Source organism: Podarcis erhardii (assembly GCF_964252035.2).
Source record: "Podarcis erhardii genome assembly, chromosome: 8".
NCBI lineage: Eukaryota > Metazoa > Chordata > Lepidosauria > Squamata > Lacertidae > Podarcis > Podarcis erhardii.
Genome location: NC_138499.1, coordinates 55209096 through 55235850, shown reverse-complemented (window position 1 = coordinate 55235850; position 26755 = coordinate 55209096). Strand labels below are relative to the sequence as shown.

At 41.0% G+C, this 26755-nt stretch overlaps 1 long non-coding RNA gene across 1 annotated transcript in view; it reads right to left on the bottom strand.

The window, feature by feature from the left end:
* LOC309349310 overlaps positions 1-26755 on the bottom strand; it is a 349787-nt gene that overhangs the window by 322906 nt on the left and 126 nt on the right. The window lies entirely within an intron of this gene.

Genomic DNA, 26755 nt, shown 5'->3' with positions numbered 1-26755 from the left:
AACACGTAATTTTAACTCAAAATTTGATACTGGAGCAATTAAGTTTAGATTTGTTGGTAAATCTTGGTGGTTTGATTTTGACAGGCTTCAGATAGGAACTCTGATAAGCTATAATGTTCTACATACTACTGCATGATAATTACAAAATGCTGTCAGGTACTAAATGTAGTCCATTGTTAATTATCATTTATTTATTTATTCTCAAATAACATCTACCAAAATATTGAAAGCAAATATCATTGGGTGCTATATGCAGATATCATATATTTATGGAATATTCTGTAAATATGTGGTATCCAAATAATATATGGGAAATTCAAGAGCAGAGTTTTAAGAATTTTTTTTTTTGGGGGGTGGGCATATTTGTTTAACTCTCTAACTGCATTTTAGTAGTCATTATTAATGTCTGCCTTTATAAATAAAGCAGTTGAGTAAATTGTGATTATTATAATGGACTCATAGAGCAGGACACTTTTTCACTTTTAATTTATTATTGCTGGGTTTTTTGAGAGAAGCTGGCTAAGTATTAACTTTGATCAAATAGCTCTCCTCTTCAGCTCACCAATGGAAAATGAAAAGGGTAAGATTAAGTATCTAGATAATTTCCACTTTTTATTTAGCCCTGCTTTTTGTGTTTTAACAGCAGCTTGACACATCAACAACAACTTCTTCTTCTTCTTCTTCTTCTTCTTCTTCTTCTTCTTCTTCTTCTTCTTCTTCTCTACCCTTCACCCTATTATTCCAGGGTGGGTTACAACATCAAAAACATTTTTAAATTTTTTTTTTACAGAGAAACTGGTTCTGGCAAGGAAGATGAAAGTGATAGTAAAAGCATTGCTTGCTTTCATTTCTGCATGTCCTGCTGCTGTTAAAGGGAGTCAAGAGTGGAGCCCAAAGTGCGTCAAATCTCTAAGCAGCAAGTTTTATAAAGCCTAAGTCAGGCATCCCCAACCTGCAGCCCTCCAGATGTTTTCGCCTACAATTCCCATGATCCCTAGCTAACAGGACCAGTGGTCAGGGATGGTGGGAATTGTAGTCCAAAACATCTGGAGGGCTGAAGGTTGGGGATGCCTGACCTAAGTCTTCCATTACGGTTTGCTGCTATTTTAGTTTGTGTATCTCTGAGGTGGGGAAACTGTGGCCCTCCAGACATTGTTAGACTCCAACACCCATAAACAACCTGTCAACATGGGCAATAGTTGGGGAAGATAGAACTTGGAATTCATCAGAAACCAGAGGATTTAGATGCCATTGTGCTATAAAAACCCTATTGCTGTCTACCTCTCTTTCCTATCCTTTCTTTCCACAGCACAAGTTGTGGTGGCAAGGGGTTGAGATAAATAGAAGAAATCCTTGACAGAGGTTATATAATGGACGTTATGGGCAGTAGCATTGCCTTTACTGCAACTACATTAACATATTGAAAACCATAAGCTTTGTAATCTTCAATTTCACAGAGTGTCTCTTTAGGAAATATTTGAATTAGTGTAATGCAGGAAGTCAAGGTACAACACTAATGTCTACTTCACACCTTCTAATATGACATGAGCCTTGCACATCTTTAATATTTAAGCTTTACAGCTTCACTAGATACAATTTCTGGTTCTTGCAACTTCATGACACAGTATGAAATATTGCTATGAAGGACAGGCCACGAACCTTGTATTTTATTTGGTGAGCCCAAGCTATCACTCTAATAATAGCAAGAACCTGACCCATCTGATCAGAACTTGCAAAACAAATGTTAACATCTCAAACAGCCCCAAGGAACATGACAAGCATTGAAGACACTGTGAAGGCACACTAGTAAGGATACTTCTTAAAAAGGAACCAAATTATCCTCTAATTGATTAGAGACAGAGAAAGTATTTCCAACATTCTCCTGGACTGGAGGATAAGACAACAGCATAACCTAATGAAGACCATGAAGAAGACATGTCAACCCAAAAGAAGATAGCAAATTGTGGTAAGTTGTTTAATTCATTCTCATGCCTGTTTGCACACAGTCTTATAAAATGTTACAACTGATGTTTCAAACATATAGCACATGTTCGTGATCCTCCAAAATCTTCAGCTAAACATTGTTGGAGATATCCTGAATACAGCAATCTAGCTTGTCTCTGAAAGGCAAGGAATGGGATAAATTTCAGTACTCCAGAAGTTTGTATTGGGGTATTTAAGACTATCACAGATATATATAAAATAAAAAATTGTCCAGTAGCACCTTAGAGACCAACTAAGTTTGTTCTTGGTATAAGCTTTTGTGTGCATGCACACTTCTTCAGATACACTGAAACAGAAGTTACCAGACCCTTATATATAGTGGGAGGGTGGGGAGAGGCTTTTCTCAGGAGGGTAGTAGGAGATGGGTGATTGACTCAGCGGGCATGCACACGAAAGCTTATACCAAGAACAAACTTACTTAGTCTCTAAGGTGCTGCTGGACAATTTATTTTTTTATATACGGTATGTTTTGACTGTGTCAGACCAAAACAGCTACCTACCTGAATCTAGAACCATGGAAGGCAACAGATTCAAAAGTTATAGATATATGAATGAGGTGATGTTTGTTTGTTTGTTTGTTTTTTGTTTTACTGTGGAATCATATTTACTAAATGTAAGAGTCACAGTTGATGGGTGAATTCAAAGTCCACATGTGAGTTTGTGTTCCATCAAGCAGAGGAAAATCCATTATGATGGGTACTTAGAGCTCAGACAAAATCAAAGGGCTGTATCTAAAGCTACCCAGTGATGTTTCACCTGAGCACCAGGACTTCTGTTTCCTTTCCTCCCCCTGCCCTGCCCACTGCACATCTGCTAAAGAGGGTGCCTCGGATTTGAAGATTTGAAGTCAGATTTGTTGAGCATTCTCAGAGCAGATTTCAAACTGAAACTTGAAAGTTTCAAGCATGCAGTTGGATAAGATACACGACTGAAAACATTTCAAAGTTATAAGGTATAAAATGCCAACTTTCCGCCAGCTCTGTTTTACCATTCAATGACATTTTGAAATGTATGCTCCATCTGTGGGTAACATTGCTGAATTACTGGGCAAGTGTCAAATAAATGTGAGTTTCACAGACATTTTTAAAGTCCCCTAAAAATAACTAACCTTCTGTTGTCCCCATTTTCCAGGAGATTTTTAAATGTGGCAGCGTGATTTGTTAGAAATACTTTAAAATCTTCTGCAAATGTGCTAACACATAACTGTTGCAGCAAATGTAATGTGTTACAAAGTTTTTAAAACTACAAATTGTATATGGAATAGCAACACACACACACACACACACACACAGAGAGAGAGAGAGAGAGAGAGAGAGAGAGAGAGAGAGAGAGAGACCACAGCCCTAGGATACCTGGATTTCTTATGGATTTGCATTACTCCAAAACGCAATGAACCCTCATCAGATCTTCAAAACGCCTATGTGTGCCAGGACTTCTGGCAAGAAGCTTTCTACTAACCGGAGAGGTTGGAACAGAGGCAGCTTTCATCTGTTTCCAGGTATTTCATGCTACACATAGCAAAGTGTGCTTCATCTGCCATGATGAAGGAAAATGACTTAAAAGGATTCTCCGGTCCATTTTCTGAAACTATCAGCCCTGTTTTATCCAGACAGAAAATACATTCATTTACCATGACTCAATGTTCAGAAAGCATCTATTATACAAACACATGATAAAAAGAAAAGTCAGCATTAATTTTCCTTTGTTCTTAATTTCTTTTTATTCAACTGTCTGCAAATTATAGAACAGTTGACAAGCATATCCCACTGCCAGCATCGTATCTGCTCAAAACAAGCATTCAAACAGTGACATTTCCAAAGCTTTGAGGAGGCTCCTGGTTATTTGAGCTAATGTACTTTTAACTTTTCTTTAATAGAGTCCAGAGAGAGAGAGAGAGGCTTGTTCATCACCTATTTTAATGCAGGTCTAGACTGCTCATCAGTTCTTCCTGTACAGTGCAGTGCAAACACCTTCAAGAGAAGAGTGAAAGAGACTGGAGTATGGAAATAAACTGTGTTTCATCCAGATGGAGACATATAGCAGTAGAAGAGATAGTCAGTCTAAGACCCTGGATACTTCTAAATGACTTGTTTATTGAGCATTAATCCTGATTTTATTTTATTTTTTTGCATAAAGTTTATGAGGAAGCTACACAATGTCCTTTGTTTGTTGAACACCCATTCTTACCTGGAACAGACTCCTTTGGGAGGTTATGGACTCCTTCCTTGCAGGTTTTTAAGCAGATGTTGGATGGTCACCTGTCTTGGATGCTTTAACTGAGATTCCTGCATTGCAGGGGGCTGGACTACAGGACCCTTGGGGTCCCTTTCAACTGTATGAGTCTATGATTCTATGTCTGTGAAGAGGTTGTATATGTTGCATCAATCAATTATTATCCTACATTTGCCAGTTTATTTCTTTTCTGAATTTGCTGATATATAATTGAATGTTGCCCTCCTGTCAGTGTGTTTGCAAACACAACACCACACAACTTTGCCCCTCCAACTCTCCATCCCACTAAGCAGCAGTAACCAACCCACTAAGAAGTCTGCTGTTACTGGCAGCTGTGGTTTTTGCCATTTTCTTTTCCTCTTTCAGAATTCTAATTTTCCCAGAAATGCTACTGCATGTTGTTCCTAACCTCTTGCTTTAAAAACTGAAGGTGTACACAAAGTTATTTCCTGGTTTCTTTCTTCCCAATTCTATGTGAAATAATCCAATATCCTTATTTTTAAAAACCCAAAATGTACAGGCATCGCTCTAATCCTTAAGTGCATTTTTTTCTATTCGTGCTGAGTCAACCTGGTGAGCTGACCTTTACAAAATCATCACACTTTTAAACAGGGCTATTTTTTTTGTGATACACACTAAAAACAATTTTAAAAGATTGAGTTACAACTCAGGCAATTATGCACATCAGCGCCCAGCAACACCACTTTAAGGAAGAGATTTAGCATACTCATTAACATGCAATAATGGACTTAAGAGTGCTTTAATTCCACAACTGTTTTTAAAGCAAGGCATTTATGTACATTAGTGCGCAGTAAGGGAGCTTAGAGAGAGTCCTTTAATTAGTGCTGTGCCAAAAACTTTCCTATAACCTGCAACAGAAAAAGAAAGTGCTGAGAACAAATATGAAAGTAAATGAAAGTGTGATAGTTTCGCATAGAAAGTTAAACACCAAAAGTGCTTTCAATGATCTCTCCTCCCCCATTTTTTAAAATGATATAATACAGAATTAAGACATTTGTGTGAAATATGGGAGCAATCTTCAATAGATCTGTGAGGAAAATGATGAGCCCTCCAGTGAAACAGAGGCATGCCTAAGATACTAGCTACCAACTTGGGCTCATCAAATTTTATCCCCCTGATTTCTTCCCTATAGAAGTGTGTGTTTATGCTGGGCAAAACCTTCCTAAAGGAGCTTAAGACAGAGGACTCAGAGAAGGATGAGGGTTTGTCCTTGGGGGAAGAGCTGCTAGGAGCCTCCTGGGTCCTCCAATTCAGAGTAAGAGTCTCTCACATTCTTCTCCACTCCCCAAGAGCTAAGGACTACAAGATTATGTGAGAACCCTTAACAGTCATCCAACTCCTTTCATTTCTAGAAAGTTTTGTTCTATGAAGAGGCTTCCATTTCTCTGCCTCATTCTGAGGGAACATGAGGATTTCTTTGTGAGGAGAATCAGAACTTACAGGGTTAAACATTTCTGTGTGACGTTTCACATTCTGAGGCATGGTTTTGTTCACCTACTTTTTCTTAGGATGTCCCTATTTTCATTGGAGAAATGTTGGAGGATATGGAGTTATCCGACCCCTGAGCTATCTGAATGCAATCCTGTATAGGGAAGGGTTTTTTTTTTTTAAAAAAAGTTTTATGTTTTATTATGTTTTTAGATATGTTGGAAGCTGCCCAGAGTGGCTGCGGCAACCCAGTAAGATGTGTGGGGTATAAATAGTAAAATTATCATTATGGAATGGGACACCCCTATTTTCATTGGAGAAATGTTGGAGGGTATGCTTTTCTTCAATTGTTGATACAGAATGGGCTTTCTATACTATAGGCCCAATCATGATATATAAGAATCTAGGTGTTTGTACAGACAATACATACAGCTCCTTCAGCAAAGGCCCTTGATTGTTGAGGTGCCTTGGATTCATGTCTCAAATTCCTGCATTAGATCATTGACTTCAGCTACTGACTTTGCTTCTGAATGAGAAACTGCTGAGTCTCCTGTGAGCCTTGAGCTCAGAAAACAGCAGGGGACAGTTATCTTTTCCTCATATTCAACACTCGGATCAACACAGGGTCATCATGGAATATCTCCCTGGAGGCATTGTCAGACCCCAGAAGCTGAAGGGCAAGTAGGTGCTCTGATGAGCTGTGGCATGACTTCTATAGATTAGAAAAATAAATGTTGGAATTAAGAACACCTAATTATTTAACGTGTAAGCATTACTGCCACTCACAGCTGAACAGCTGGTAGCCCCCCCCCAACACCTAGTATTTCCTTCCCAACCATCGTGGAGAAAAAATATCTGACAAATGTCAGAGGGGACCTTTGCTCAGTGCTTCTCTCACCTACTAGAAAATGTTGTGGAGGAGCTAAAATGGGGTAATACATCATGAGGAGATCCCATCCCCTGGGTTTCTTATAGGAAGACTGGGAAATTAATAACTATTTATTTTGCTTTGATTTTTACTTTCAGTAGTTAACAGTAACTGTTTTGTAACTTGATTGTTAGAACCACAGCATTTTCCAGGCAATGTGCTAATTTTCTTACCTCAGAAAGGATATGTGCTATGAAAGTAAGCCTCATTGTTACAATAAATGTGCTGGTCATAAGTCACCAAAAGACTCTTCTTGTTTTTGCTTCTATGAACAAATATAACTAATATTTGTTATATCTATGAATTGCACCCTTTGCAGTTAATAAAGGTTTACAGACTAATGAACAAGACATCAATTTCTTAAATTTACTGAGCAGAACAAATACAGTACTATAAAACCCAGCATGTAAATAGCAGACAAGACACCATCAATTTTGCCTAGTTTGTTCAGCTGCTGATTTAAAATCTAACAGGCACCTTGGCACCTTATCTAAATCTCTATTTTTACATTCTTGTATAGCATGTAGATAGATTAAATTCATATGCACAGGTTTAAGTATCAGGGCTTTGCCACCTATTTGTGCAGGATTCAGTGATGTACAAACATATAATACGATTCTTGGAGACATCCAATGAATGTCTTGTCTGTGCCCCAGAATTGCAAACCCACATTCCATAGTCCAATTTATTTTTTAAATCCTCCTCTGTGCATCATGGAGAAGCCCAGGGTCAAAGCTCCCTTGGGTGTGCAGAAGTAATCATGTGTTTTTTGGATCCAGGCAATATTTCACTGTGGATGTTTAGGTTGAGCAGAAATAGTCAAGCATTTGAATTCCCCATAACCCTTCATTGGGCAGAATTAGGCGGAATGGCAGAACTCATCATTCTACCCAGCAAAGAAAGTTTAGAGCTTGCATGTGTCTGCAGTGGCCTGTATTGGTCCAATAAACTATATAATTCAATCTACTTTGAACTATCTTTAGAACATATATTTGCAGAAGTTGCTTAACCCATCATTAGTAAACTAAATACTTCTCCCTTCCCCTCCCAATACTCTTAGCCAGGGGTAGGCAACCTAAGGCCTGGGGCCCAGATGCAGCCCAATCGCCTTCTCAATCCAGCCCACGGATAGCCCAGGAATCAGTGTGTTTTTACATGAGTTGAATGTATGCTTTTATTTAAAATGAATCTATGGGTTACTTGTGGGGCATAGGAATTAGTTCATTCCCCCCCCCCAAAAAATATAGTCCTGCCTACCACATGGTCTGAGGGACGGTGGACTGGCCCATGGCTGAAAAAGGTTGCTGACCCCTTCTCTTAGCTCTGGGAAGCTTCGCAAATGGAGGATATCCCTGGTGTACCTTGAAAATATAAACTTGATGTTGCCAGGCTGGCATTCTTTGACTGTTTCTTTTGGATGGCATTGTTTTGTTTTCAATCATTTAAACTGAAACCACTTCCTGAGAAAGCCTAGGAGAAATATGTTAGGATCCAGCTAATTTAGCATATTAATTACCTAAGCCCTAACATATGGTGTTAGGTGTTTGTATTATCTTAACAGATAAAACACATCCTTTTTGCCTGTGGATACCTTGGAAGTGCTGGTGTTCTCTTGTGGAGCCAGATGGTTTCTAATTAGCAAGGTAGTTGCCTGCAAGACCATTCTTCACTGCTGACAAATAACTCCAGTCTCATTTCCATTTAAATGGCTGTAGCATGTACCTAACCCAATTAGAAGGAAGTTCTTTGATTTCATACTGCGTAGGAAAAAAAATAACAGTCACGTTCTTTTCACTCAGAACACCGATAGGTCCCGGTTTTCCAGTTCTGTGGGTCCTGATGTTCGTATACTTTCATTGATACACTTCTATGAGAGTGTGGATTAAAAATAATATAATAAAAGATAAATCAATAAATAAGAGCATTGCTATTCTGTTAGCACCCCAGTATGAAAATCAAAATAAAAGAGCTGATGTATTATATTGATAGTTTTGCCTTCTACTGTTCCTTATAGAAAATTGTGTCAATATGCCTGATACTATTTCAAAATTCCAAAGAGGTAAATTTGGGGCTGAGCTTGATGAGATGGAATGCAACTAATGTACATGTATGGTTTTGGTTATGTTATGCCAAAAGCAACCAAGGGAAGCCTGAGCAATCTCTGGACCATGAGGATGGGGAGGGAAAAGCTTAACTCTTTCATTCCCTGACATGGCCCCAATTTTAAAAAAGGAAAACTCCTCTCTGAAGTTGTTATTTGCCTTTTGAGGAACTCTCTGCTGATAGGAACTTGGAGAAAACAAGAGCTTTCCTTTAAATGCATATGTCAGCTTTGCGGTGGGGATTTTTGCTGGGAAATTCTTTGGTTTCTGGATACAGTGATGCCAGATCATTTCGAATTAGCAAGGCAGCTGCTTGCAATACTTATTTACATAACCAAAACATGCACATTGCTTGCCTTTATGGGACATCTAGTTTTGCCCTTAGTCTCCACTGATGGAATTTTAACCAAGGTAACTTAATTTGTGCATAACAAAAGTGTTCAGAGAATTCTGCATTGGAACTCTTGTAAAGTAATCCCAGTGATAGATTCACATAACCCTGCCAGTTCTGTTTTTAGATTTATTTCTCTCCTGTACTTTCTTCAATATCTCATCCTCAATATAAAACAGCCAAAATTAATACTCATAAAGGATTGATATAATAAGATACAAAGAACAAGTAGCAGTAAATAGAATGGATGGTTCCTTATATCAATTTATTACCAGTTTTATCCTGACAGACCATGCGTTTAATATCTCAGTTGCATTAATTCTTGATTTGGCCCATGCTCAAAAGTTAATTCCTTTCATTCCAACCTTACTCATTAACAAACAGCATACCTACCTGGAACTGCTGGTATGTCTTCTGTAGGACAAAGACGTAAAATTCTATAGCTCATTTGTCTTGTTCTCAAGTTGGAAAGCATATTCATTTAATTTCTATTTCTATCCTGCTTTGCAGTCAAAAATTTTGTGTCCCAAAGTGGCTCATGTCAATGAAATAATGAGACACAGTTTCTGTCCTAAGATTCGATGGTAAGAAAGGTGAGCCACACAAGGGAAGAGAAGTGGAATTGTGGGGGGGGGGGTGTAGAAGAAGAAGAAGAGTTTGGATTTGATATCCCGCTTTATCACTACCCTAAGGAGTCTCAAAGCAGGTTACAACTCCACTGCTTTTAACCACTACACCACACTGGCTTAGAGGAAGGAGACCATGTTTGTTGGGGCTGATGTGAGTTGTAGTTCAGCAACAACCAGAGGGCCAAAGGGTCCCCACATCTGCTTTAGATGAACTTCTTCAGTCTTCCAATATAAAGATAGATGTAAGAGTGACCTTTTTCAAATTCAAATCCCTTCATACTTCCCTCTTTATTGGAAGGGACAATGGCATTTCTAAAGCGGGAGGAAGGATTGTCATGATCCCACAGTCAGACTCGCCACATCTGAAGGACAAGGCAATGGCTTTAGAGGAAGTGTCAGAGTGCGAGAGGGAACTGCTCTCAACACTAACCCAGAGGAAAGACAGACATGAAATGGTTATCATTGAAGTTCCCTGGAGACAACAATCAAAGGTATAATCAGGCATATAAAGGGATACGTTATGAAAGCAGCCTTAGGGAAGTGAGTTCAATATAAAAAGGAACATTTTATATGATCTGTGTGCAAGCTCTTAAAAGGCAAACTTTTCAGTGAGGTATCCTGACTGTGTGTGGAAAATGAAATTGATTCATGTACTTGTTCTGCATGTTGTTATATTTCTCTGTGAACAAAAAGATATAATTTTAAATATTTTATCCTTCATGCCATATGCTTTTTGTCAAATCCCTCTGCATAAAGAGAGAGGAATTTATTCAGTATAATCACTCTTGTCTGTTTTCTAGTTTCAAAGGAAAGAGGTTGTGACAGAGACATTCATTCACAGATGTCCTGAATGTCACCCTATTGTGTCCTCTGGAACAGTGGCATCACTTTGGCAGTAGGAGGGGGGAGCAGAAGGGGAGGAGATTCCTTCCCCAGTCACAACTTGGAGCAAGGGGTTGAAATGGGCATGACAAGCTGTTAAAATGTTGAATTATGCAATGTTTTCTTTTTAATTTGGCATGAATTGTATTTATTTTCTCAAGGTGGTAGCTGAAGAGCCAGATATCTGCTTGCTGGGCAGTTTGCAGGACAGGAGATCAGCCAAATGGCCCATTGTGTCTTCTTATTGGATATGTCCCAATAACCTAATACAGTAAAGTATGTTCAGCTGAGGAAACTGCTGATGAAGAAGAGAAACCTTATTGCGGCCAGGCATGGCTGACCAGACTGTAGCGACCAGCAGGTTTTTTTCCTGTGCCATTCCTTCTATGCTCACTTAGAAAGCAGCAAGTAAAAGCAGCAGTCCACAAGTCTTTAGTCACTCCTTGGAGAAAACTTCTCACGGTTTGTTTATTCTGATGAATTTCATTGAGAATAAATTTTGCTGAGTGATCACTGATTGCTTTCTAATTGTTCATATTTCTTGAAGGCAGTGCACTTCAAATACAATGTATGACCCGTATGCAATTTTTAAAAGGAAACTTGTATCTGGCTTATTCAAGTCTCAACTATTTCTGTGTTTCTGTTGAATTAAATTAGAAATGCATTGTATGTCTTGTTCTTTAAAAACATGGGTGAAGAACCTGCAGCCCAAAGTCTCAGCCAAATTTCACATGGATGAAGGCAGCCCAGCACAAGGGAAGAAGGCCAGAAGACAGAAAAAAATAGGAGAGGACAGTTGAAGGTGTTGAAAATTCTGAAGGCCTGAGATGATTGTGGCATATGGGGTGAGCTGCACCCTGGGACCAAACTTGACATATAGTTCTGCAAAGGTGGGCCAAAGCCCTGCAATGATTTTCTCCTGATCTCTTTCACTCCATTGCATACAGTCATCTCTGCCCAAACTGGTATATGATATGCCCCATGTGGAAACTACATTTTCTCTTACACCCCATGAATGGTCAATCCCAACAGAGTCCTTTAATCTGATTTGGGATACTGACCAAATCACACATAAGACCATACAGCAGTCCTAATTCTGCACTATATAGAAAACAGTACACCAGAGGTATGGGAGTCTATGAATGTGGTAGGATGGGGTCCATGCTTCAAAGAAAGGTTTCTAATGAAGAAAAGGACAAATGAACAAGTAAGATCCTTGGAGCAATCCATAAGTTTTTATTACAAATTTATATTGTCATTGGATCATGTAATATACATAAGCAAATAAAAAATGGAAGGAGTTGAAAGCTTTAGCTTTAGTTTTTGAAAGAACTTTTCTGAAGATGGATAAAGGTTCCAAGCTTATGGTTAATAGATTGGGGGGGACGGGACCATCCTAGAATGGATGGCACCATAGGACAACTGGTACAAAACTTTATTCATCATCACAAATCTGCCAGAAGTTTGTAGATTTCTGTAGTTCTCTATATGACTTCTGTTATTATTATTATTATTATTATTATTATTATTATTATTATTATTATTTATTACCACTATTTATTACATTTGTAAACTGCCTTTCATCCGAAGATCACAGGATGGTTCACAACATAAAAATACTAAATGAAAACACAAAATACATAATAAAGCAAAAGCAAAGCAAAGCAATGCAAAGCAATGCAAAGCAAAGCAACAACCCAGTGTCATACAGACACATTTAAAAGGCCATAACATGTTAATCAGTCAAAGGCCTGGTTGAAGAGAAATGTTTTCGCCTGGTGTCTAAAGATATGTAATTAAGGCTCCAGATGAACCTCCCTAGGGAGAGCAATTCACAAATGTGGGCCACCCTCTGGACCTGTCATGGAGGAGGCACATGAAGAAGGACCCCAGATGATGATCGCAGGGTCTGGATTGGTTTATATGGAAGAGTGGTGGTCCTTGAGGTATTGCGGTCCTGAGCCATTTAAGGCTTTATAGGTCAAAACAGCACCAAATCAGGGCCCATTAACTAACTGGCAGTCAGTGCAATTGGGCCAGGATCAACGTAATAATGCTCAAACCATCTTGCCCCAGTGAGCAACCTGGTCACAAAATTCTGCTCACCTTCCCTAGAACAAATTCACCATTTCAAAATGGCAGCTTCCATTGCTGGGAAAGGTGGACAGGGCATCTTTGGATAAGCATATCTCTACAGAAGACATTGCTGATGCCATTAAAAATCTTAAATCTCGGAAAGACCATGGACCCAATGGGTATACTAATCCTGTTTTTAAAGCTTTCAAGGCTTCTTTGATATTCCATCTAACAAACTTGTTAAATTATATTTTAGAAGAAATCCCTCTCTCCCAAACATGGTGACAATCTAGGATTGTGGTTATCTCCAAACCTCTCAAGGATCTGTCAAAAGTGGACTCTTATAGGCAGATTTCTTTCTTGATCATGGACTACAATATTTTCACCTCAGTTCTAGAGTAATAAACAAATTTGGATTCAGATCTAAATTTGTATCAATTTTGCAACAAACATACTCTAGTTCTTTGGCTAATATATGCACCAATAATTTGGAATCAAGACAAATTCAAATCCGATGAGTTATGAAGCTGGGCTGCCTCCTTCACTGTTATTATTCACCCTTGTTATGGAACCCCTAACAGCAAGAATTGAATTGGCTGTGCAGTCAGCTAGGCTTAACATCAATGACAAAAGGCTTTATATGGATGATAAGGCTGCAGTGTGGATCCCAAAAATTCAGAGTTTTTCAAGGTATCTAATGTTCCAATAGCACACAGTAAATTTAGATATTTGGGAGTTCAAGTGACAAAAAACCTAAATAGACAGTATGAAGTAAATTATGGAAGCATTTGGAGGGCAATCAATAATGACCTGTTAATGTGGAATGAGCTTAATTTATAGAGTAATGAGTAGAGTAACAGCAGTTAAAATGATAACCCTTCCACTCCTTATATTTTTATTTCAAATGTTGCCAGTATAATTCCCTATGTCACATTAAAATAATTGGCAGAGAAAGCTGAATGCTTTCATTTTTCAATGCAAACACCCATATAGAAGAGCTTAACTATGCCAACCTTCGCAGTGGGGAAGTTGGTTTTTGTCAGCTGAGACAGCTCATTCCTATTACTGTGGTTAATGATAGCAAACCCTGGGTAACTTTGGCATCTACACTGCAGGATGATGTTCCTTTAAACGTACCCTTTTCAAAAGCACTCATTGCATTGGTTGCTTTTCATCTATGGATTAAATGGGTTGCACTGCTGGCTTTCCTTTGCTATCCCTTGGTCTACCATTGAACTTTTCGGGACAAAGGCTGGATCTAGACTCATCAAAGAAGCATATCAGGAAAATGCGTTGTAAACTTTGCATGAGAAATCGCCTCCACACCACCATCTGATGTCACAGTGTTATAATGCATAGACAACGCATCTAAAATGCTTTTTCTTTACCAATCTAACTGAGGCAAGAGATAGAACATATACCATTTCGCATTGGCAACCTTATGGTTTGTATCTCTTAACAGGTTTTTCAAAGGATGCTACTGTCTCAGGCTTGATAGTCTGCAAGAAACAAACCCGCCTTCTGTCTATTAGGATGTCAATTACATTCTTTTCTCTTCAGTCCTACCAACTTGTCCCACCCACTTCTGGCTCTGCCCCACCTTCCACCAGACAAATTAAACCATGGCTGTTTCTTATGATTGTAGGACAGGCATAAGCAAAATACAGCCCTCCAGATGTTTGGGACTACAATTCCCATCATCCCTGACTGTTGGTCTTGTTAGCTAGGGATGTTGGAAATTGTCCCAAACATCTGGAGGGCTGGAGTTTGCCTATGCCTGACCCAGCATTCTTGAACAAGCTTCTCAATCATTAAATCAGTACCCACAGAGGAGTTGTTAATGTGCATCAAAATTCATCCTGAGTTGTGGTCAAGGGCACTGGCTTGATGTACCACTGGCCATCTGTTATAATAATAATAATAATAATAATTTATTATTTGTACCCCGCCCATCTGGCTGGGTTTCCCCAGCCACTCTGGGCGGCTTCCATAAAAACCAGAAATACACTAAAATATCACAGATTAAAAACTTCCCTGAACAGGGCTGCCTTAAGATGTCTTCTGAATGTCAGGTAGTTATTTATCGCTTTGACATCTGATGGGAGGGCGTTCCACAAGGCGGGTGCCACTACCGAGAAGGCCCTCTGCCTGGTTCCCTGTAGCTTTGCTTCTCGTAATGAGGGAACCGCCAGAAGGCCCTCGGCGCTGGACCTCAGCGTCCGGGCAGAATGATGGGGGTGGAGACGCTCCTTCAGGTATACTGGGCCGAGGCCGTTTAGGGCTTTAAAGGTCAACACCAGCATTTTGAATTGTGCTCGGAAACGTACTGGGAGCCAATGTAGGTCTTTCAAGACCGGTGTTATGTGGTCTCGGCGGCTGCCCCCAGTCACCAGTCTAGCTGCCGCATTCTGGATTAGTTGTAGTTTCCGAGTCACCTTCAAAGGTAGCCCCACGTAGAGCGCATTGCAGTAGTCCAAGCGGGAGATAACTAGAGCATGCACCACTCTGGCAAGACAGTCCGCGGGCAGGTAGGGTCTCAGCCTGCGTACCAGGTGGAGTTGGTAGACAGCTGCCCTGGATACAGAATTGACCTGCGCCTCCATGGACAGCTGTGAGTCCAAAATGACTCCCAGGCTGCGCACCTGGTCCTTCAGGGGCACAGTTACCCCATTCAGGACCAGGGAGTCCTCCACACCAGCCCGCCCCCTGTCCCCTAAAAACAGTACTTCTGTCTTGTCAGGATTCAACCTCAATCCATTAGCCGCCATCCATCCTCCAACCGCCTCCAGGCACTCACACAGGACCTTCACCGCCTTCACTGGTTCTGATTTGAAAGAGAGGTAGAGCTGGGTATCATCTGCATATTGATGGACACCCAGTCCAAACCCCCTGATGATCTCTCCCAGCGGCTTCATATAGATGTTAAAAAGCATGGGGGAGAGGACGGAACCCTGAGGCACCCCACAAGTGAGGGCCCAGGGGTCTGAACACTCATCCCCCACCACCACTTTCTGAACACGGCCCAGGAGGAAGGAGCGAAACCACTGTATAACAGTGCCCCCAGCTCCCAGCCCCTCTAGACGGTCCAGAAGGATGTTATGGTCGATTGTATCAAAGGCCGCTGAGAGATCCAGCAGAACTAGGAAACAACTCTCACCTTTGTCCCTAGCTCGCCGGAGATCATCAACCAGCGCGACCAAGGCAGTTTCAGTCCCATGATGAGGCCTGAATCCCGATTGGAAGGGATCCAAATGGTCCGCATCCTCCAGGCGTGCCTGGAGTTGTTCAGCAACCACGCGCTCAATCACCTTGCCCAAGAATGGAAGATTTGAGACTGGGCGATAGTTGGCCATACTGGCCGGGTCTAAAGATGGTTTTTTAAGAAGCGGTTTGATGACCGCCTCTTTCAGCGGATCTGGGAATGCTCCCTCACAGAGGGAAGCATTCACCACCCCGCAGAGCCCATCGCCCAGCCCTTCCCGGCTTGCTTTTATTAGCCAGGATGGGCAAGGATCCAAGAGACAGGTGGTTGGTTTCACGCGTCCAAGCAGCCTGTCCACATCCTCGGGGGTAATGGACTACTCGGGGGTAATGGACTACTGTTCTACTCTAACTCCCCTCTCCTCCTGCCTCTATATTTGCTTGTCTCCAATATCAGCCCAACCTGATGCCAATCTGTTATCTCAGTGTACAGAACCAATATTTTGCTGGCACGAATTTTATTAACTTGCTGTGGTCTCATCTTTCAAGAACAGATGGTGAGTAAAAGATACATCTTGTACTGATTGGGCTCATTCATGTTTTAAAGTGTCAGTGAATAGTTTTAATAGTTTAAATCTGTCAGTGAATAGTTTTATAACACCCCTCTTCTCTTTTACACCAACAGCATTAACTACAGTTCATGTTGCTCATTTGCTTTCTAAAAAGGAGCAGATGGCGTGCTTGACGCTTGTTTTCCCTCCCTTCAACCTGGAGCAAATAACAGCCAACCACGGAAGTGCAGTGCCATGAAAGGTGAAGCTTTTAAAATGGCTTCTTTCTTCTACGGCAATTGGCTCCATTGATTTCCATTTCAAAGCAAGACTTTGAACAAATTAAACAATGGATTAGGGAGGCTGGAATCAGGTGGTGAAATTCATGCCGGCAGCCTTACAGAGACTAAATGGGGAGGTCATGGAAGTTCAGCTGTTGATCAACAGCTCTCCTGATTGCTTCATCCAGTCTCTCTTCGGCCCTCATCACTATGGACTGAGGGAGTCTGAAATAATTGACTGCCAGCCACAGATCTGAGAGAAACATCAGAGAGGAAGCGAGTGCGAAGCATTAGGGCTGGGCCAAACTATCTCCTTTTCTCCTTTTCTCCAGTCTTAAGTTTGCTAATGGGGCCTCCTGCTGCCGCTGCACCACTGCTGCACGATTTCTGTTCTCATCCTGAAGCAAAGTTCTTAACCCGAGGTACAATTTCTGGGTTAGCGGAGTCTGTAACCTGAAGCGTATGTAACCCGAGGTACCACTGTATATGCATTTTGATTCACACTTTACCCTGCTTTGTACATTTCCATATACATTACAAGGATGGAAAGCTGCGTTGAAAAATTCAGCAAAGTGCAAATTTCAAAAGATAGCTTTGGTTAGGGTTGTATATTGTTTTGAAAACTTTGAATAAGATAGATTTGCATTTAAATGCAAACTAAATCAAACTTTTCTCCTACCCCTATGAAGGACATATGCATGAAGCCTGTCTTTTGTGTATAATTATTATGACCCAATCAACTTGTCCTGTAAATATGCTATAAATCTTTACATCCTATCCATTTATATGTTGGAGGGGACAGGCTCATTCTGACTTAAGTAAAAGCATATGTGAATTTTGCAGTTCACTCTTCAGTTATGATGACTGCATATTAATAAACGCTTTGCCGCTTTCTAGAATAACTGTTTATTTAACACTTTGATTTGTTGTGGGGAGGTTAGACAATGTTGTGTCAAGCAATTGTTATTGCATACTTTCCAGAGTGTGCCAGGTCAGCCAGTAAGCTTTGTGCCTGAGAGGAAACAGGGTCTCCCTAGTTCTAGTCAACTACTCTAGAATACACCAGGATATTTGTTTTAAAGATATATCGAGAGCATTGCAAACTAAGAACCAAAACAAAGATCAATTTGGTCTTTGTGTACCTTTCTTCCCCAGCTATTACATGTTCCTCCAAGCTGTATTGTTAATGTGTTGCAAGATTCTATTCAAACAATTGCTCTAAGACTGTGAGTTTTCATTCTCCAGAACTATCGAGTGCAATATGATAAAACAAAAGGAAAAAGAAAATAGCTCCAAGCAATAATTAATTTATATCTTTGGTGGGAGGAAGTCCTCTTCTTTCCTAAGTAGAGCAGAGACACCTAATGGTAAAGAAGGGGATATATTTCTGTAATTCACAAGAAATCCCAAGCAAAAAAAAAAAAAAGAATCTGTGGAGAAAAGTGATAATGTCGATTTAAAAAATGTAACAAATTTCACTTTGTTTTTATTGATCAAGGGACCATTTCTTTTTGCATTTCTATTTCATTTATACTTTATCCTCCCATGATTTTATCCCCCACTGTAATGGTTGTAAGGGGGTTACTTGTGCGTAAGTTGCCTTCAGTTTTAGTTATATTGCCTGGCCAACCATGCTTTGGCTGACAGCTCACACTCCGTGACCAGTCAGTCACTTGCAGAATCCGTCAGTGGGCGTTTCTTGAACCTCTTCCAGCATAAGAGCTGTTTGACGCCTAGTCTCCTCCTACTTTCCCTGCGCGGAACTCGTCTGCGCAAGTACGGGGAAGGCAGAGGTGTGTCAGCACTCTCTCCACTAGTCTCTGGTGAAGGGTCTTGGAGAGCTGTCTCCACTTCCTCCATCTCCCTCTCTTCTCTACTGGTGTTACGCTGAATTCCTTCCCCCCTGCTGGTCCCCTCTCTGGCATCGCTCTGGAGCCCAGCCTCCGCCTCGCGCTCTGATGTCAATTCCCTGACACCCGCATAACGTTGCATTGTGTGATTTTATGTCCCCATACATTGCATCCCTATGGAGTAATGAGTTAATTAATGTACTGAAATAAAATGGAATGAACCTTGAGATGGGGGTACTTTGGACCAACTTTGGTTGGCTCACCAACTGCATCGGACGCTGCAAGATCCTGTCATTTTGGCTTGGTAGCTCACCGTGCAATCATATGCACATTTACTAAGAAGTAAGTCCTACTGGGCTTACAACCAGGTGAGCATGCTTTAGGATTGCATCCTTAGTCTTTTTCAAGTATTACCAATAGGTGCTAAGTTACTGCATGAAGGGGGTCAGTGGGAGTGAACGTGCTACTTCTGTCCACCATCATCCTACAAGTTCTGCAACCCTGATTTTCCTGTATTTTAAAAGCAGGTGAGGAGAATCAGAACTTACAGGGTTAAACAGTTCTGTGTGACGTCTCACATTCTGAGACGTGGTTATGTTCACATACGGGAATCTTTCTTTGTGTGTGAGTTTCCTTTCGTTTTTGGCTGAGAGACGAAAGGATGTCCACTCTCTCGCCGGGCTGATTTATGATGTTTTTCTTCTCATTAAAGGCTGTTGGAGATTAGCAAGAAGCCTGCATTCAGTCTGATTTATTATCCACACACAAGGCAACACTTTCTACCGCTGCAGAACTCTGCTAAGGACTCTGCTAAGAGAGCTCAAGTTTTTCTATCGGCACAGGCGTCCATCGGCGCAGCAGAAGTGTGCCGGGCGCCATCTTATCTCAGCACTTAAGGAGTCCACTGATTAAGTTCACTGATTAAGATGGGCAACAAGTTGATGGGCAACAAGAACGAGATGGATGGAACTAGCACAGTCATCCCCACTGCCCTACCTCATGTGTTAGCACCTGGAGAGGATTCTTGATAGACTACTGTGTATGTGGGATATCCTTTAAGATACTTCAAAGTCCACTTTGTCAGAAGTATCTACCTGCAGCACCTCCATCTTGTCAGGATTAATCCACAGTTACTTGGTCCCAATCCAGAACTTCCACAGCTTCACCTGACTCAGAAAACAAGAACACAGCTGAGTGTCATCAGTGTACTAATGTTTCCTGTTTGAGTATCCAGATGACCAGAGATACTTCAGACATACTAGGGACATTACTACAGAGAAGAAAACAATGGACAGGCTAGGTTTGATCTCCATTTCTCATTTTTTGTTACAAACTAAGGTTCAGTTTGCAACATCTCCATTTCAGTTTCTGATTTTTTTAAGGTGTCACAAAAATGAATCAGTAACTTAGTATGCCTCACTCCTAATATATACATGTGCAAGCCCTTTTACTGCACTACTACAAATTGTTGTTGTTGTTCTTGCCCAGTTTTCACCAGCAGGTCCCAGGGTGGGTTACAACAATTACAAATTAAAAGCAGTTGAAACATATTACAATCACAGGAATAGTCTGGTCACTGAAAACATACACCTCAGACGTCAATGTCAGGGTAAAGAGGTGAGTTTTCAGCGTTCACTGAAAGCTGTATAGCTAAGATGTCAGATTTACCTCTTTTGGGGAGAGAATTCCACAGCTTAGAGGTTGCCACAGAGAATGGCTGGACCACCTCCACCCCTGGATTTCTGGGGAAGGTGGAACCAAGAGGGCCCCATCTGCTTATCTTAAAACCTTGGAGGGGCAATGGGCAAGGAGGCAGTCTTTCAAATATTTGGGGACTAAGCCATTCTGGGCTTTAAATACTAACCTGAGTACCTGGACCTGAACCCAGAAATGAACTGGAAGCCAATGCAGCTGTTTTAGATTAGGAGTTATATGAATCCAAAAGGTAATCCAAGCCAGTAACTTGGCCACTGCATTTTGGACCACTTGAAGCTTCTGAGTACCGTAATTTTCAAGGGCAGCCCCATGTAGACCACATTGCAATATTCCAGTCTGGAAGTTACCAGAGCATTGAGTACTGTGGCCAAGTCTTTTGTGGATGCTATATTCCTTATTGTATGCATCTGTATGCACACTTGCCCCAAAATATGTATTTCTGTACAATTTTTTTCATTAGAGAACAGCACTATAAAAAAATTAAGTAGACATGTTTCAGTTTATTTTACTGTTCAAGGATCTGTGTTATAATGCAAAACATTAGAGATCCCCAATCCCTAACTCTGGCAAATTGTACTAAAGTACTATTTCATGTACCAACATTCAGCTAAAATTGCCTCTGATTATGGTACATGAGGAGAAATTACAAGGACTGCTGGCCCTTTCATCATAGACTCAAACTGGTTCCTTCTTCATCTAGATCCTGTGCAAGAAATGTGTGGCATGTTCTTCACATTTCCATCCATATATTTACCTGACTCACTTTGTCTACAGAATGAGTCTTCTCTTGTCCTCCAGCTGCCTTCTGAAACAACTGCATTGTAGTTTGTGAAAGTGATTTTTTTTTTTGAGGGGTAGAGAATTTAGGGATTTCGAATGCAAACGTCCATTACAAATGGGACCCAGATTCCTTCCTCTTGGAGCCTGAATCATTATGGAGTTGACTGCTGCCATCATTCAGGACTCTGTACCACTAGTTCTCCACTTAAGCGCAGGTGGTGTTGTGGTCTAAACCACTGAGCCTCTTGGGCTTGCCGATCAGAAGGTCAGCAGTTTGAATCCCTGCAATAGAGTGATCTCCTGTTGTTCTGTCCCAGCTCCTGCCAACCTGGTAGTTATAAAGCATGCCAGTGCAAGTAGATAAATAGGTACTGCTGTGGCAGGAAGGTAAACAGCATTTCTGTGCACTATGGCCTCCATTGCGGTGTCCCGTTGCACCAGAAGCAGTTTAGTCATGCTGGCCACATGACCTGGAAAGCTTTCTGTGGACAAATGTCAGCTCCCTTGGCCTGAAAGCGAGATGGATGCCACAACCCAGTAGTTGCCTTTGACTGAACTTCACCGTCCAGGGGACCTTTAACTTTTTTTTTTACTTAAGTTACTCAAAAAAGAAGGGGAAACTTGTAGGCCTCTTCTAAAACTGCTATGTGGGACCATTTCTTTTGGCCTTTTGGGTGCCAGCTTAAGAAAATGTTTATTCAGTTGGGCATTTAAATGTGCTTTATTTTATTTCAGAATATTTTTTAGCCCAACCAACATCCAAAGGTCTCCCAGCTGCCTGGCCTTTGGAAATCTTCCAGATCTGTATAAATGGAAGAATTTTTGGTGGGGAATGTGTTTTTCCTCACTCTAGTTGGACATATTTCAAAGATGCATTTTAGAAGTCATTCACATGCAGACCCATCTTAAATATGGCAAAGTGTAACATGGCAAGCCAAGAAAAGAGAGAAAGCTTGGACAATAGCTTCCACTAGAGGGCAGCACCTGCTTGCTCAATGAGTAAATGTCACAAACTTATTGTCAGCAAGCACAACTATGCATGCCAGTGCTTGGCAAAAGCCGGAACGTTTTTCTGAGGCTATGTTAGGACATGAAATAAATCAAAAGCCTGCAAATTAATATCTTAGTAAGCATATGCTGATGTCTTTTCTCAAAAAGCTAAAATGTGCAACTCTGCCCATGATCAATGGAGCTCGCAAGTCTGAAACATGGATTCAAAGTAAAAAAAAAAAGTGAAAAGTTTGAACTTTAGTTCTCAGAAGTGCTTGATAAGCTTGTTTCTGAGCTTGGAAAACAAAAAGAAACAACTCCTAGCCATGCTTGAACATAGAACACAGCTATTTTATAATATGATCATGGGGCATTCACAAAATATAAAACAATGCAGCTACGTAAGAACATGAATTGTTCCCAAAATATAAAAATGTGTCTTGCTTATGTACATTAAGTATGTCTGCATGAATATATTTTTTCCCCACCCTCCCAACCACATGATCCATTCGAGAGATTAACCATGTGATTGGTTAGGTGCAGAAAAGGAAATATGCATTGGAATGTCCTGACAAATATGGTTTTGGGTGCCAAGCAGGCTTTTGTGACACACACAGAGAGAAACACACACACACACACACACACACACACACACACACACACACTGTTTTTAACTTGCCTCCTCCTGATTTGACCAGGCAGAGGCAAGAAATGTATTGGAAAGTAATTGAACATTTCAGAGAAAATATTAATCACTTTCAAACTTTTTGAGTGTCCATTAGGGAGGAAATGAAGGAACTGGTGGTTCTCGAGAGGCCGTTGTTATCACTCAGTGAAGTGCTTGAATTTCAGTGATGCTAATCTTGTCATTTGTGAGTGTCTCAAATCTCCGTGGAATAAGAAAAAGCAAAACCTGCATTCCAATCATATCCATGTTTATTCAGAAGCAAAGGAACATCATGTTCATTGGGACTCAATTTCAGGAATTGGTGCATAGGATTGCAATCCTAAAACTGGAATGATTTAAGCAAGTTTTCACATAAGGACATTTTTCTGACTGAACAAGTTATTCCATTTGATGGGAAGATTTTGTGGATTCCTCATGGTGACCAATTTATTTAGTCTTCATGTTTTCACCATGCCTAGTCTCTATCAAGCATCCATTCTGATTTGCTTGCTCTTCCTGCTCATTATTTGTTTATCCCATCCCTTTCAGTGCCTGTCACTTTCCTGTGGTGCAAAAAGTCTCTTTCTTTTTTGCAAAGTCGATTTGTTGTACTTGGGTGAGAACATGCTTAAATTCACTTTAACTGCACCAAGCTAATGTTCCGGTATGCTTATGAATCCCTTTTGCAAAACAGAAACAAGTGGAGACACCCACTGACTGGTCAGAGCTCTAAGGACGGACCCAGCCAATAAGACAGAGCATGGCTAGTAATTGCAGCAATGTAAAACTTGATGCTGAAACAGGTTTGCAGTTGCCTATGCTGTCAGGAAAGGTTGAATTGGGAGCATGCTAGCATCTCATGGGGTATATGTAGCTGGGATTCAAGTTCATGTGAAAACATTTGAGACTCAAACATCAAGAGATGTGAATATTGTAAAACATTTTTTGTCCATTAACTACAACTTGTCCATTGCACCATTAAAATATCTTCTCAAAATGAGCATGCACATATTAGTAAACCTTTTTCATCTAGGATTCATAGAGGTATCTTAAACATGCTGACAGATTGCCCAGTGAACTTCTTGACATAATAAGCAGGTGCTGTAACTCTCCAATAGTTTGACTTTACCATCCCGGGGTGGGGGCACTCTTGTTTCCCAAGATAGATGGATGCCAGCAATAATAATAAAGTTTACCACAGAAGGCCAGTTTCAAAAGCAGCTTGCTAACTGGAATGGGTGGGCTATTGCCGTTAACAGGGGACTGAGTCAGATGATAATTCAAAAATGGCACATGCATAAAACCAGCACACTGCATAAAACCATTCATGAAGGGACAGCCCATCTAATAAATGGTGTACGCATATAAAGTCCTACACATATAGGCTCAATTTGTGCAGCGGATTTCGGACAGGTCTTGTGACTTTGGCTGCAGTTGGAGACATCCTCCTGTGCAGAGCTAGAACCAGTGGAAGAAGAGGTGGCTCACTAGCTCAACTTGTAGGGGTGGATCAGAACTTTGAAGACCTCTATAAACCAGCCCTGTACTTTCATGTTTCACAAGGCATCACATTTCCCAGGGGATGGGGAGTAAAGGTGAAGTTTTCTGTGGAGAATTGGCTCATGCAGTCGATTCAGGAGGTTTTGGCTGTGCCTATTGGAGATTCATTCCCTGTGTCTGCAGTCATGGGATTATTGTCTATCTCATGACGGTGTATTTTTTCATTCCACAGAGTGGGAAGTGACGGAGACAGGGTGTTTGTGTTACTGTGTTCCGTGAAGTGGGATTATTGTCCTTTGTTCTCTCTCTTTGCTGTCTGATGAGAAAGTGGATGGAGCTAAGTCAGAATGCTCCAAGTGTTTTATATGTAAATAAACGTAGATTAGCCAAATGCTGAGCTACTGAGTTCTGTTATGCGGACTGCGCAAACTCTGCAGATCCCTGAGTGTGCTGGTGTCTTTTGGCATCAGTCGCTGTGATGTTTGGGCAGAAGAAAACCTTTGAAGCTTGAAGATTGACCAGGAGGGAGAGAACATGCCAGTCGGGCATGTGTCTCTACCAGGGTCCTACTTGAGAGTAGGATAGGCTCCTGACAATGCCTCCCATCACCCGACGAGCAGGAGAGCCAAAGATTTCTTTCCCTTGCTAATGCATAATTGGGAGGACATGTTAGGGCTCTGGATTGTGCCTTGCCAGCCATGTCTTGACCTGCCTCACGCCTTTTGTCATGCGGCAGCTAAAAAAGCCAATGCAATTCTGGGCTGCATCAATAGGAGTATAGCATCTAGATCAAGGGAAGTAATAGTGCCACTGTATTCTGCTCTGGTCAGACCTCACCTGGAGTACTGTGTCCAGTTCTGGGCACCACAGTTCAAGAAGGACACTGACAAACGGGAACGTGTCCAGAGGAGGGCAACCAAAATGGTCAAAGGCCTGGAAACGATGCCTTATGAGGAACAGCTAAGGGAGCTGGGCATGTTTAGCCTGGAGAAGAGGAGGTTAAGGGGTGATATGATAGCCATGTTCAAATATATAAAAGGATGTCACATAGAGGAGGGAGAAAGGTTGTTTTCTGCTGCTCCAGAGAAGCGGACACGGAGCAATGGTTTCAAACTACAAGAAAGAAGATTCCACCTAAACATTAGGAAGAACTTCCTGACAGTAAGAGCTGTTCGACAGTGGAATTTGCTGCCAAGGAGTGTGGTGGAGTCTCCTTCTTTGGAGGTCTTTAAGCAGAGGCTTGACAACCATATGTCAGGAGTGCTCTGATGGTGTTTCCTGCTTGGCAGGGGGTTGGACTCGATGGCCCTTGTGGTCTCTTCCAACTCTATGATTCTATGATTCTATGATATGATGTCAGGAGTGGGGCGGGTGGCTATGATTTGGAGAAAACAGCCTCAAGACCCAAATTTGAACCCCTGGCAGGCCAAGGTGGGTCTGTGGGCCAGATGATCTCCATCCTGGTTTAAAGTTTTAAATTGTGTTTTTGTATTGCTTTGTTTACTGCTTTGTCAGAAGTTTCTGTGAGAAACGAGATTGTGATTACCAGAATAATAGCATGATTTTAAATAATTTTAAATACTGTAAGGAGCAAGTATCTAGGAACTTAAGAGAGAGCTATCTTTCTACTTCTTACAACAGGGAAGGATGGACCATAACAGTAAGTTCTACAAGGTATGTGATTTTAATGTGACCCCATTCTAGCAGAGATAGGTCATAATGTGTCATCTTCTGTACAGGTAATTCTGTTCAGAGCTCTCTCACACATATAGCTTCATAAGTAATCATTAATATTTTCGATTACTTGAGACTATTGAACCTTAGAGTGTAACTGCCTCAAGTCCCATTAATTTTCTCCCTAGTGTTAAAAATGTTTCCTTGCACAATCAAAGCGATTGTCTTTTAAGAAGGCAGCTATAAAGGAAACTATGGCTCATATTAAACTGAGTTGGCATATAAAAAAATCCTGATTTGTAATAAAGTCAAATAATAGACAAGGACATAAAAATTGCATACAAAAATCTTTATTTAAGATAGTTACCTTTTGAGTTGTGTTAGTCATGATGATCAACGATCTTGATTATGTGGTACCATTTTATGTTAAGAGCTTCAGACGCAATGCTGCTTTAGCAGAGCAGAGTTTATTTTAGTACTGCTTGCAGTTATTATGCTGACTTAACTTGTTCACACTACATAATCCATAATTTTCTCTTATGCTCTAGATACCACCATGATTGGTAGGCAAGGCGGCGGGGATCAAGGCTGGAGTACCACAAATGTCCTTCTCCCCAGAACTCAGTGAGCGACTATTTACTTCCTTGACATCTGATGGGCGGGCATGAGTACCAAGAAGGCCCTCTGCCTGGTTCCCTGTAACCTCACCTCTCACAATGAGGGAACCACCAGAAGGCCCTCAGTGCTGGACCTTAGTGTCCAGGCTGAACAACGGGGGTGGAGACACTCCTTCAGGCATACATGACCAAGGCCATTTAGGGCTTTAAAGGTCAGCACCAAGACTTTGAATTC